Source organism: Kogia breviceps, chromosome 5 (genome assembly GCF_026419965.1).
Source record: "Kogia breviceps isolate mKogBre1 chromosome 5, mKogBre1 haplotype 1, whole genome shotgun sequence".
Lineage (NCBI taxonomy): Eukaryota > Metazoa > Chordata > Mammalia > Artiodactyla > Physeteridae > Kogia > Kogia breviceps.
In genome coordinates this window covers 7,337,737-7,352,385 of record NC_081314.1, presented here as the reverse complement: position 1 = coordinate 7,352,385, position 14,649 = coordinate 7,337,737, and the positions used below count along the sequence as shown (strand labels likewise).

Below are 14,649 nucleotides of genomic sequence, written 5' to 3'. Positions count from 1 at the left end.
TCACACAGCAGAGACTTGACTGCATTTCTAACTCATGAAATCATGAGGTATATATAATACAATATGTTTGTATGCAGTAATAGATAACTGAAAGACCTGATCAACTGTAAGGCGTGAATCCTAGCCCCTACCACATGACCCCTGCCATCATGCTAGTAGTGTAGCTTTCGCTTCCAGAGTTAGGAAACCTGATATGCCAAATACCTTTGCTATCCTGCACTGCCCTAGAATGTAATAAGCTCTGAGGGAACTGGATCTCCTCTGTCGCTCCAGTCCCTGTGAATATTCCCTGGTGAATATTGCCAAGCTGACGTAGCAGAGGGGGTACTGCCTGTTCAAGCGCCAGCTCTAGTTTGCGCAAACATGGGTTTTTCAACATTCCATGAGGTACTTTGGGACCTCAGTAGACAATCTAGAAGTAGGGTGGGTACTAAAACACTGGAGAAAAAGATATCCAAAAGCAGGGTACTGACCACACTCTACTATTGTGAATTTTCTGGGGCAGCCCTGATTCTAAATGTTCTATCTCTATCACCAAAAATTATTGAAACACCTTAGAATCTCCTATATTTTTGGTGTCTGACATTTCTTCCAGACTACCTCTTTCACTGGAAGAGTCACATAATCTTTTGTCAGACTATATGTCCCAGTTTTGTGTTCAGAAAAATAGGCCAATGTACTTTTAACTCAAAGTTACAGTGTGACAAATTTGGTACCTCTCATCAGAGTATAGAGGCTGAAGGCCTGCTGGACATTATAAAAGGAGAAAGTAGAAGAGAAAAAGTTTCTGTATAAGGTCTATATTTAGTTCATATATACAGATATCCTGAAAAAGTCATAATTTAGCCTAGTTTTTTAATTGTTGAAATCGTCGTTATAAGTCTTTCTGGTAAGTGCGCATTTCTCAACAATATTTTCTGGTGGATTTTAAAAGATGTGCTTTTAGTATTATGAGAGGAAAAATTTCATCTCAACAAGAAGCTATTGAAATTTCTTAACCTATTTTTGTGTTTGTCTTTTTCCCTGTTGATATATATACTGAACTTTTAAAATTATGGTAGACCATAGTCATTGCTATAATTCACGTTTTACCTTTACTCTCTTCTGTCAGACTAAAAGTGAGGGGAAAGCTATCAAAACTTCATGGACCCATAGCTCAACTGGGTTCTGGACACCCCACAAATAATGTGTATGGGGCTAATACTGCCTTGACATGCAACTGTTTACCATATACAGCTGAAATTTCACGAGGCACCTCCTTGCTAGAGATGGCCAAGTGGGCTTTATGTTCTAGTCTCTTTTTTTTTTTTTTTTGCGGTACGCGGGCCTCTCACTGCTGTGGCCTCTCCTGTTGCGGAGCACAGGCTCCGGACGCGCAGGCTCAGCGGCCATGGCTCACGGGCCCAGCCGCTCCGCGGCACGTGGGATCTTCCCGGACCGGGGCTCGAACCCGTATCCCCTGCATCGGCAGGCGGATTCTCAACCACTGAGCCACCAGGGAAGCCCTCTAGTCTCTTTAATGATAATCAAATTAAATGAGATTTAGGTCCGTGGAAACAATATCTGCCAACTAAGGTCTTTTCCTCTTTTCCAGGATGTCAACGTTATATAAGTAATTACAACATTATTGGTGTACATAATTAAGAGTTTTTTTTAAAGTATAGCCTTCACATTTCTAATTATATCCCTAATATATCATGGAGTAATTTTGTCACTATATTACTCTGCATCTTCTAATCCATCCTTGTATTTTCCCTTAAATTTGTTTACATTACCGCCATAAACTGGATTATTTTATTGATCGGTAGTAGTCTATAAAATGAGAGGATATCTGTATTCTTTCCTATTAAAAAAGATGCCTTAATTGACACAATTCTCCTAAGGAAAAATTTAAATTTTACTTACAAAGAAACTACGTTATTCCGAGGTTTACTATATTTTAAAACTTCTTGAGAAAATATTCATTTAAAAGAATTTTCTTAAAGGGAATGGCCACTTTAGGAAATAAGAAATGATGGCAGAAGAATGCAGATAATGAAAATGTATGATTTGGTCAGAGTGATTCAAGTAATTGAATACATATAAAGGAGGAAAGGGAAAGTCAATTAAATGAATGAGTTATTTAATTGCCAAACTTCTTGAATGAAAGTGACATCAAAGCATCTGAATAAAAATTTACATTGGGCTTCCCTGGTGGCGCAGTGGTTGAGAGTCCGCCTGCCGATGCAGGGGACACGGGTTCGTGCCCCGGTCCGGGAAGATCCCACATGCCGCGGAGCAACTAAGCCCGTGAGCCATGGCCGCTGCACCTGCGCGTCCGGAGCTTGTGCTCCGCAATGGGAGAGGCCACAACAGTGAGAGGCCAGCATACAGCAAAAAAAAAAAAAAAAAAAAAAAAAAATTACATTGATTAAGTGCAAATAGTTTGGCTGTTTCTCCAAGTTTTTGGTTTCTGATGGAGAAAAGAGAAAAGATTTATAGAAGCTGAGAAAGTGGTAGAAGAGACAGCTGGAGACCTGCTTCAAGATTAGCAAGGCAGCCCGTTTTTAAGAGCTTCATTGCTTAATTAATGCTAAGTGCCAGGAGAGAAGAATTTCATCTATCAGTGATTCTGAATTAAAGCATAAAGTAGAGGAAAGTACGAAGTTTTGTAGCTGGTGGCTTGTTTAAAGTTATGGACAGGAAAAAGAGACAAGATATTTCAACTCCTGAGAGCTCTGTCTTGAAAGCAAAGGCATACCAGGAATGGAAGGGAATCTAACACTTAGGAAGCCATTCACCAACAGTTTAGTGAGGCAAAGCTCTATATGCAGGTGTTTACATTTGTTTAACTTGACACTGTGGCTTGCCTTAAATACATTAATAATATGCCTGGTACAGTAGAGAGCATGTGGGATCACAACCGAATGACTACATAGAAATTAGAATTCTGCTCCTTATCGGTAGTAAGTTCTTTATAACTGGCATAAAATGATAACCTTTATATGTACTTTTATTGTAATATTATTGAGTTAAAACATAGGTAGGGGAAACATTAGCTTGGGTGGACACTCTTTTTTTTTTTTTTTTTTTTTTTTTTTTGTGATATGCGGGCCTCTCACTGTTGTGGCCTCTCCCGTTGCGGAGCACAGGCTCCGGGCGCGCAGGCTCCGGGCGCGCAGGCTCAGCGGCCACGGCTCACGGGCCCAGCCGCTCCGCGGCACGTGGGATCCTCCCGGACCGGGGCACGAACCCGCGTTCCCTGCATCGGCAGGCGGACTCCCAACCACTGCGCCACCAGGGAAGCCCGGGTGGACACTCTTATAGTCTCACCTATTCATGCTGGAAAAGGATGGGGCAAGGGAATGCAATTTACATTTTTTGAATGCCTACTGCATGCCAGGAATGACACTAGACACTTGATTACTCAATTCTGGGGGGAGTCTGTGAGATGCTTAATCTCATACCCATTTTATAGGGAAAGAAACTGAGCTTCAGAGAGGTAATCTGTTCAAGTGTTGGTGACGATGGTTTATACAGTTTGAGAATCAAACATAGATCTGCATGTCTTTAAAGGTCATGCTCTTTCTTTTCTACCAACTTCCTGATAAAATCATATGAGGAAAAAACTGTTCTTCGGTCATTAAAAGAAAAATCTAGTAAACAACAGGTAATAACACTCATAAGGGTGGGTGTTCAATTCCTCTAGCATTTTTTTTTCATGGCTGTTTCAGGGGCTGCTATTCTCACCCCCTCTGCTCTCCTGCAATTCCTAAATATATGATAGTCATTTCAACATTGGTTTAAATTTGAGTTGGTGTACTAACCCTTCCAGCAAGATTTTCATTTTCACTATTATTTCTACTGGTAATAATCTTGAAAAGCTAAAACGTGTTAAAAGGTGCCTAGTAAAAAGCCTGTTGTATGCATCAGTTCATTTGAATCTCATGATAACATTTGAGGTGATTTACAACTGTCATTGTATCTTACAGACATTGAAATCAAGGCTTGGGAGATTGCCGACATTCAGACAGTTAGTGAGCAAAGGAGCTTGGATTTCTAATGCTAAAGCCCTTCTTCCCGGGCACTCTGCTGCTCTGTTAGATGCCTAGAGGTGGTGAGTATCTCTTGTTAGCATGACCACTGATGCAAAGTTCATGAAATGTGCAAAACATACTAGGGACGAGAACATTCTTAGAGCTCTTGATAATATTAACCTAATGTTGACCCTCGAGTGGTCACACAATGTAAATTCACACACACACACACACACACACACATCACAATGTTTAAGGAAAGAACAGATGAGCCAAGAGATATGTAGGACCAATTTTGTGAAATGACTTTTAGAATTGATTGAATGTAAATATTATATTTAATATATAATCAATATTATATTTAAATATTGCCATTTCCACATGAAGCATATGTTTTTGAAACCATAGCCTAAATCTACATCTAATTTCTGTTTCAGTGAACAAAAGAATACCCTCCATGAACAGCTACAGCATCCAATTTATGGGTAAGAGAATACAATTTCTGGTTGACTTGCTTAGGATGACACCATGGTCATGAGGGGAGCATTTCTGAATTCAAATTTCTGCATGACCTCTGAATTTTCTCACCAAAGTCTGGCTTTGGATACCCAGCCATACTCTAGGAAGATACTCAGATACATTTTTTTGTTGTTGTGGTTTTTAACAGAACATCTGGTATTTATTGGCAGAATGCATCAGTGATGATGTCCTGTAAAATTTAAGCCAAAACTTGATCGAGTATGAGTTTGTTTTGTTTTATGTCATTTTCTCTGTGTGAAATCCAAAGTCCAAATATTGCTTCCTACCTACAATGGCATCTGAAAACATACTAATCACAGTCATTGGAGTTTAGAGATTTGATCCCAGGCTTAAGGACTAGTTTTCAGATGACATTTCCAACATATTCATTTTTGATCTGCTTCCACTTCACCTCTTTTATCTGTGGGCACCTACACCTTATTCTCAGGGTGGGTAACTCAGGAAAGCTGACTAGTGGGCAGCTGGCTTCCAACCACCAGGCACCAACCAACTAGAAAGAAGTCCCCACAATGCAACCTGCAGGATCTCATGCTGGGCCAGTTTCACCCCTTTTGCTTGGAAACCTTGGGAGAGTTGGGGGAAGGGCTTCGGCAGCCAAGGTGAAGGAAGGTACTCCAGTATGGAAATGCTTCACCATTTAAACAAGTAGGACTGCTGTGCTGGTGCCTGCCCGTGGAGGATCAGCCCTGCCTATATCTGAGGCAGTGTGTATGGTGTCTTTGCCCTCGAACACACCCTCCACAAGTCTAACTCTGTGCATTAGCTGTATATGTTGTGTGTGTTTGTGTGTATGTCAGGTTTGCTTACTAGATTTAAGCTTTACAAAGGTAGTATAGAGCCTGGCACAATGTAGCCAGATCATAAACGTATTTTAAGTGGAGTACATTGAATTATTTATTTATTCCAGGGTCTCTGTAATGTTCATTGCCATGTGATAAATGAAACCATGTTTGGTTTCCTTGTGCATATTTGATTTCCATACACCTATATTTCATATCAAGGAGAAAACCAATCAACACTGTCATACAGAAACATCTCTGAACCACACATAAAATATCTTAAAAAAAAATTTAACCTTTGAAATTGAAGTATAAGCAGGAGAAGAATTCATAGATTTTCTAATTGTCTTATCCTGCTGTGGACACTAGCAGGCATTCTGTCTGTAGCTATGACTGGGAGTGCACACAATAATTAATGCAGAGCCTAGGAAAATTAGTTTAAAAGTATAAGGTCATTTTCAGATCACTAGATATGGATAGTACTTTTTATTTCATCTTCTACTATAATTTGAAGCTTGGAAAATTTTAATACAGATAGAAATAATAAGAAGAAATAATTGCTAGAGGAAATATTTCTATTAAAATGGTGGATTAAGGAGAAGGTAAAATTTTCCCGGCTGAATACAAATTTTCCGTATAATCATACAAAGATCTTAAAATAATCGTAAAAGATTCTTCCAATAAAAGCTATTAAATGACTGTGTAGTTGATATAGAAGATTTGGCTCAAATATTCCATGTGTAACAGTGCAAAATACTTTCTAATGGAAACTTTTCAAGGAGCCATATTGAGTCAAGATATGAGTCTTTCTGTTTAGACAATACTGTGAATAGTAATTGATGCTTACCAGGGTTTAAGAGATTATTTCTCTTTGAAACAATGGATTTTCTTCTAACCCCATTGCCCTTTGTAAAAAGATGTCTTTGGAGATATTGGTAAGACACACACAATTACTGAATTGACTTTATTAAATGAATCTGCTGTGTTATTTTACTCCAAAACAAAAATTCACAGGCGTTCTGAAATTTGATGATTAAAAGTTAATTTTAAGAGAAGATGCAAGTAATTGAAGCAAAAAATAGTTTCTTTCAATGCTCAGAAGATTTCGTCTCTAACCATACACACTCATTTTACCATAATGCGAATAGGATTCTTGTATTTGTTCTTTTCAAGTGATCTATAATTTCAGAGTCTGGATTACACAAAAATGGATATTAAATTTGTCTTAAAAACAACTATATAGTGGCACAAAAGTGTTTCAAAAAACTCCTAACCGAATTAGAATTATGTCAGTGAAGGGAAAGTTTGGTGCCCTGGCAGCAGCAGCCTGGTTTGGCCGTCTCTACTTCTCAACCTCTCCAGAATGCTGGGCTGAGTCCAGGGTCTTCAGATGGCAGAGCTGATTTTGGGTTGCTTAGTGAAGAGCTGTCAGCACCGAAATGATAGTAGCAAAGCTGAAACCAGAGGCTATCCACGGTCACTCAGATGTTGAGTCACACAGCAGGAGATACTGGAGTCCATCAGACTGAGGGTCTGGAGGGATGGATGAGTTCAGAATCTGTGGGTTCTGTCATGGGAGCATTTCTTTTGAAGACTTCAGGACTAGCCTCTGAGGTCATGACTTTGGCCAGTCTTAAAGGTACAGTACTTAGAAATTGGGACATGACAAACAGCACCAGAAATGTGGGGTTTTCTCTTCCATGGAAGATAAAATGTTCGCCTTATTTCTCCATACCTTGCAAGCTGATTGGCCACAAATTCTCATCAGAATTTCATGACTATGCCCAGTCATGTATGGCCATTTTACTCTGCTTTACTAAGATTTCTGGGTTAGGCTGACAGTTCACTTGAGTTCTTCGAAATTTTAAAGGGTCTTTGTAATAATATGGTGAGTCTTCAATAGGTCTCCTTAAGCCTCTTGGTATATTGTGTTATTGTCCAAGTGTCATTTCAGCTGAAGAGTTATTGTCTATGTCACAAGACGAAATCCTAAAGATGCAATTTAAGCAACGCATGGAGTTGCCACCATGCAAATCAGGTTGGTTTTTCAAGAAGGTCAGTTGTTTTGGGTGAATGAAAGATTTTTACTCCTTGGACTCTTGAGTATAATATTGGTAGATGCAACATGGGACTCAGTCAGTCCTGGGAACTTTTCTTGGACTGGTTACTTGGGCTTTGAATCTTGGGTTTCTCCATTTGAAAATAATTCCTATCTTACAGGCTTGTTATAAGAATTAATAATAAGCTGGATACATATGAAGAAACTTTATATACAATAATACACTATACAAATGTCAAGTAAAAAAAAAATACTTTGCCTATAGGTAAAATCAGGAGTCAATGGGTACCAGAGTTGTTGGTAATAATATTTCATGCCCTCTAAGAAAATTAATTTTCGTTTTACATTTCTATTCTGAACAACTGAAACATCTAACCATATGAAACATAACGTTACTGAACACAAGTTCCTGAGCCTGATGCACAGTGAGGCCAACATCAGAGTTTGGAGCAGAGAAAGGTTTATTGCAGAGCCATGCAAAGAGACATGCGGCTCATGCCCAGAAAACCCCAAACTCCTCAAAGGGTTTCAGCAAAGCACTTCTAAAGGCAAGGTGAGGGAGGAGAGCGGTTAGTTGTTGCAAACTTCTTGGCGTCCGAATCCTTTGTTCTTGCAGCTGTCCAGGTAGGTCAGGTCATGATGTTCCTGTAAACCTCCAATAAAACAAATGTTATTCTCTGTTCTGCAAATTTATATCTTTATATGAATGGACTGTTAGAGGTCAGCGCCCTGAGAATAGGCTACCTTGTGTATTTCAGGCTATAGGCAACATTCTTTTACAGAAGCTGCAGAGCCAGCATGACTAAGCACAAGCAATAGAACAGATCTAACATGGAGTCAGATTTGTTCTTCCTATTACACATAAGTTACTTTCCGAAGATTTCAAACTCTGGAAACAGGGGGGTGAATATATTTACGATATAAGTAATTTATCCCCTGGTGCTTCTCATATATCTATGTCCATTACTTTTCTATTTCTTTCCCTGGGTTCTTTTTCTCTCTTTTAATTTTTTCTGTTTCTCTTTGTTCTCTAGCTTTTTCTCATCACAATTTTGTCATATACCGTGGACTTAAGGACCACTTAACAAATATTCCTCAACCTGCATTTTTAGCTCAAAAATTTCTCCTGAACTGCAGAGTAGTGTACACCTAGGTATTCACAGATACCTGAGCTCCCAAGCCCCTAAACTTGTTCCTTTTTCTGTATTCCATTCCTTGGTCATACTCCATTTAAATTTATTCTCCACTGGAGTTAGGGTTATCTTTCTTAAATGCAAATCTGATCATGTTAAGCCCTTATTTATTTATTTACTTATTTATTTATTTTTTTTGCGGTACACGGGCCTCTCACCACTGTGGCCTCTCCCGTTGTGGAGCACAGGCTCCAGACACGCAGGCTCGGTGGCCACGGCTCACGGGCCCAGCCGCTCCGCGGCACGTGGGATCTTCCCGGACCGGGGCACGAACCCGCGTCCCCTGCATTGGCAGGCAGACTCTCAACCACTGTGCCATCAGGGAAGCCCAAGCCCTTATTTATTAAACACTTCTATTTTCCATCCCCTTTAGAATTCATATCTGTTTATCTTTCCAAACACAACTCCTCACAGAATTGACCTGTGGTTTTCCAAATGTGTTGGACAGCTTCTTTCCTTCACACTACAGCTCCTGCTGCTCTCTCTGTCTGGAATGGCCTTTCTGATCTTGTCTGCTTACCAAGCTCCTGTTTCACATTCAAACAGTCAAAATGTCTTCTGTAACATCTGTCACAATATCCTCTAAGAAATCTGACCTGCCTGCCAGCTTCTCCAAACAGGATTAATTACTTGTATTATTGTACTTTGTACACTGTATTACAATTATTTGTTTATGTACCCTTCTCTCTTAGCAGGCTCTGAGTAATTCAAATATGAGGTCCATACCTTATTCACTTGAGCACGAGGCTCACAGCACAGTTTCACACACACATAGATGTTTAATGTTTGTGGAGAGCAGTTCAATGAAGACTGCGACGTTGTTACAGATCAATTGATCTCTGAACTGGTTTGAGTCTATCTGGGCAGTGGGGAAGTGTGGATGTGGAGAGGATATTACTTTTGTCTCTTACCTGTTCATGTCTATTCCTCTGGAATTTATGTACTCTGTTAAGAAGATTCTTTCCTGGGTGGAAAAAAAATAAAACGGTTTTCAGTAAATATCTTCAGTGGATTTTCTATCATCAGGAAGTAATAAGAAAAATACCCATTGAATGTAATGTACAGAGAAAAACATCATTCATTCATTGAACACATGTTCTCTGAGCACCTACTGTCTGCCCAACACTGTTCTGAGCATTTGAAATATAGCAGTGAATAAGGCAGACGCAGATCTCCACCTTCATAGCAAGCAAGCACGCAAGCAAGCAAGAAAGAAAGAAAAAAAAGAAAGAAGGAAAGAAACTTCATTAACAGAGAAAAGGCACTTATTTTTTCCACAGATCTTACATCCTGATTTCTTCCTCCAAAATCCTCCTTCCTACCTCCCAACTTTCTAACTTTAGAACATTTTACAGGCTTAAAAGAAAAGGAAAATACAAAAACTGAAACGTTCTCAGAAGGGCTAGCTTAAAGTTCATGACAGATTTTGGAAATGGAGTGTTCATATATACTTTGTAGAAAAAGTGAGAAAAGACCGCCATTTTTGGTAAGGTTAATTGGGATGCCAAGGATAGAAAATCAGTGTGTTCTGCAATATGGATTCCACTAGCAACCTGTGTTTTTGATCTAATACGTTTTAAAAAATATGTTTTGCTAAATTATTGTATCCTTGTTTCCTCAGTCAGAATGAATGTATGTGTGTGGTTTGTGTCAATGCAGCTCTTCAATGTGCAGTTGACCTGATACTTACACTGTTGGAGTGTGTGCTCAGTAATTTTTCACGCGAATGGACAGCATGTAATATTCAGCCATCCCAGGGCAGTAGTAACTCATACTCTCCACTTTTTGATGATTCTTTCAAAAGATTTGATGAATATGTATATCATATGACAGTAAGAGCTACGTCTGCCCATTTTCCATCTTTTCAACTGGTTGTAGTTTAGTTTCCTAAAACCAAAAGTTTACAGTGCCTAACCACGTTGGAGAATGGAAACAGAATTTTAATGGATGTCAAACAAGAAAAGCAGCAGACACCTAGAGCAAAGTGCTCTACACTCCCCTTGAGTAATGATAGTTCATTTCCATGGGTGGGAACCAAGTCTGCTTGGCTAGGAGGCAGTTTTTAATAGTGTATGTCAGGGACACAAAATGAAGTTTTCCATGTATCCTCACAGAGGAGTCTTACATTCCTGAAGTAATGATTAATGAAGTTTCTGTGCTAGAATTTTAGTCATATGGATTTTATTTTCTCCTTCGTTTAGTCACAGCTTTTCTCATTTTCCTTTATGGCCAGCTCCTGACTTTGGAAACTATGCAAACACACTTAGGCAAAAGCACAAGAACAATAGTTCTGGAAAATGTAGGCCAATGTTGCTGAGAGCCCTTGCCAGAAACTAATTTTAGTTAAAGAGATCTGACTATTTTCAAGCCATTCACTTTCCACCCTTCCTACCAACCCTGGAACATTACAGATGAAAGTGCCTCACGGAGTTGGGGATTTGTGACAAGAGGGTTCTTTAAACCATTTTCATCATTTTATAACAAATTCAAGAGTTATGCTAGGTCAGGGGTTGGTGACCTTTGGCATGCACACCAAAAGTGGGCTGAGAATAAGGGACAACATTTTGGATACATTCACCACCAAAACCCTCACCCAGTTTCTTTCTTTTTTTAGGTTGGCTTCTAGTTGCTAAGGTGTTAACTGCTAGATTAAATGAGTGAATTAAGGGCAACCCCTCCCAAACCATTTGCATTTAAAAGGAGATAGTAGGAGACTGGAGAGCCAAAGTCAGCTTTAGTCCTGGAAGGAGAAGCAGAGGATGCTATTTTCAGACCTGGGCAGCTAGGCTTTCCAATTTGTACTCTGCCCCTTGCACTTACAGCCAAGATTTTAAGTAGATGGTTACAAATAGGTTCCTGAGGTCCAAACCCCATTTTCATAACTATTTTTTTCTATTCATAGCTTCAACAAAATGAATCTTAGACATATTTTACAAACATCAAAATCCTTACTATGTTATTCCTCAGGCATCCTATTTTTTATTTGGAAAACTTAAATTCCTGTTAAGATTTCTCTTTATGGTCATCTAATTCTAATTCTTTGACCGGTGTCACTGCTTTCTTTTGAACTGTCTCCAGGTTATCTTTTTTCTCTTAATTGTTCAGTCAGTAACCAAATATATCTCTAGAGTAATAGTCAACATATGGAGGAGTTTGAAAGAAAAATGTCTACAGGTGATATTGTTGTTTTTTTACTGTTTTAAATTTATTAATTCCAAGCATAAAATTATTGATGAATTTGAAACTATATCTTTTTATATATCCAAATTCAGCAAGATTCACAATGACTTTTGGGAGATAAAAAAGCTAATTTGAAGTTATAGCCGTTTCTTGTTCAATTAGCAGCCCCAGTCTAGACCCTTAAAATTTATTCACAACCATGCACAATACATTTTTACTTGATAGTTCAATAATTTACTTAAATTTAAAAGTGTACCAGCCAATGTATGTCTCTTTAGATAACTCAACCTTTTCCTGATTATTTTTCCAAATTATTTAGATTTTCTTGAATTTTAATCAAATTTTCGAAAGGTTAAGCAACACCTCCTTCCCGGATTTCATGTTTAAAATGGATAAACAGGATCCCTGTTTCATCATTCAAGTTGTGGATAAAATGTGTAAAAGCCTTTGGCTTACCTTCTGGCTTGAAACACATCCAAGCAGTCCTTCTTAACTGGTGTCCTAGATTGTATAAATTAGGAACACTATTTCTTTAACGCTTGACCACTGCCACCACAGTCTGGGAAATGAACACTGAATTTCCAACCCATTTGCCTAACTCGAACATTTCACATTACTGAGACAGAGTTTGGTAGGCAGAGGACAGATGGATGGATGCCCTAGGCAATGCTATCACAAGACATTAGAAAGTGTTTTTGGGGAGTGAGGTGGCTTGGGCACGGAATGGGAGAAGACAGATTCCTGAAGGTCAAGAACTCTAGTCCATTAAAAGAATTCAGAACAGTCAGTGCATCAGCCATGAAATATTTGAAGAATATATTCAACATTAATTTGTAGAAATTACGTACCCTCTAGGTGTAAGGTGGTAATTTACTCTTTATGACAAATATCAGAATTGATTAATTGAGAAATAGAGTGAGAGAGAACTTGAGCTTCAGTCAGATGATTGACTCTTGGCCCAACTGCATGGCTTTTTTAGCAGTGAGGAACCGCAAATAGCCCAGTGTCACCACTGGTTAAGAGTGAACTGGACTATAATCCGTGTTTATTAAATACTAGGACAGTGTTCTTTCCAGGACACCATCACTCACATTATAACTTTCCTAATCACTATTTATCAGTCTAGCAGTTCCTTTCAGTGACAGTCATTTACAGTATAGTTGAAATGTATTTATCTCAATTGCATTTCTTCTGAATGAATTACTGCTTTTGCTATGCTCTGATAGAAGTTTTATTAATAGTAGCTATCAATTTCAATTAATTTTGTTGCTCAACTTTATTACCTTGATTTCATATTTTGCTTATTTTTATCTGACTTTTCTCAGTGTTTTACTTAAACAAATTTAAAGAGAGCAAAAAAGGTAACCTTCATATACCCCTAAATCGGATAATTATAAATTTTCAGTTGTTTTATTGAAACATTCCAAAACATTTCCAAACTGCAGTTAAAATGCTGAATTCTAGCTTTATCAAATATGCCATTTCTTGGGCTTCCCTGGTGGCGCAGTGGTTGAGAGTCCGCCTGCCGACGCAGCGGACGTGGGTTTGTGCCCCGGTCCGGGAGGATCCCACGTGCCGCGGAGCGGCTGGGCCCGTGAGCCATGGCCGCTGCGCCTGCGCGTCCGGAGCCTGTGCTCCGCAACGGGAGAGGCCACAGCAGTGAGAGGCCCGCGTACCGCAAAAAAAAAAAAAAAAAAAAAAAAAAAAATTCCATTTCCATCAGGAAAGAAAAAGAAAATATGCTGTAGGGGTCTTCCTTTCCAAGTTGTTCCCCGCCACCCATTCTGATTTTAAAAAGTTGCCTTTCTAAATCAAGTACTTATTATTTTTAATGTATGGTGTATTTCTACCTGTAAACCCTCAAATATTGTGTATGTTCTTGACCGGGGAAAATTTTGGAATTTACAGTGTGTCAAGGATATTCTAATTCTGCTAATAATTTTCATGGCAGATGATTTGAGGACTTTTCCACAGACTAACTTCTGGCTCTTATTTCTTGGCCGCAACCCATGTACTTCCTGCACCAGGCACCACAGGGTATGTTCAGATCACAATACAATCTCTGGCCCTGCACATTTATGTCATTGTACTAAGTTAGCTCAGGGGGCAGTTGAAATATTTATAGAAGCCTTTCCTAAATGTGTATAACTTACAGTAACTTAGCTACACAGGGAAGTGACGGCAAGCCTCATAAATCTATTCCACTCAGCCAAAGTAAATGTGTCTTCAACTCAGCTTCCCCTTAGCTAGACCTCAACTATGTCCACGGTTTCTCCAATACAATGATGTATGGTAAGTGTTCAGCAGTCAGTTCTCCAGGACAAAAGGTATGAGTATATATATGTACATATATTTATTGTAGATTTTACACATATAAAGGATTTATACATAATTTTTAACTTCTAATAAGATATACAATATACTCCATTGTAAATTCCTAATACACCCAAATTGATTTTCACAGAAAGTTTCCCTTGATTTTTGCTGAACTCTTGGATTGGTGACCAATCTATGGTTTCCATTCAACTATGATTTGACAAATGCAATTGCATCTCTTTTCTTATAGAAGGACGGAAGAAAATAAAAATAGAAACAAAAGCCAAAGACAAAAATATTTTAGTTGAAAAGAGTGATAGTCGTTGAAATCTTTATCCTTATTCCCCTACCCCATTTCCAGGCTAAGAGGCAGTCCCTGTCAGCCGTTTCCTTCTAGGAATTTTTTTTTTTTTTTTTTTGCGGTTCGCGGGCCTCTCACTGCTGTGGCCTCTCGCGTTGCAGAGCGCAGGCTCCGGACGCGCAGGCGCAGCGGCCATGGCACGGGCCCAGCCGCTCCGCGGCACGTGGGATCTTCCCGGACCGCGGCACGAACCCGCGTCCCCTGC

General features: G+C 39.1%; 1 long non-coding RNA gene across 1 annotated transcript; it reads right to left on the bottom strand.

The window, feature by feature from the left end:
- Positions 1–6,287: 6,287 nt before the first annotated feature.
- LOC136794311 (uncharacterized) lies at positions 6,288–12,419 on the bottom strand. Its single transcript, XR_010840896.1, has 3 exons — positions 12,224–12,419; positions 9,499–9,551; positions 6,288–8,039 (listed from the first exon to the last, which is right to left on the bottom strand). It is a non-coding gene; the product is annotated as an uncharacterized lncRNA (long non-coding RNA).
- Positions 12,420–14,649: the final 2,230 nt, after the last annotated feature.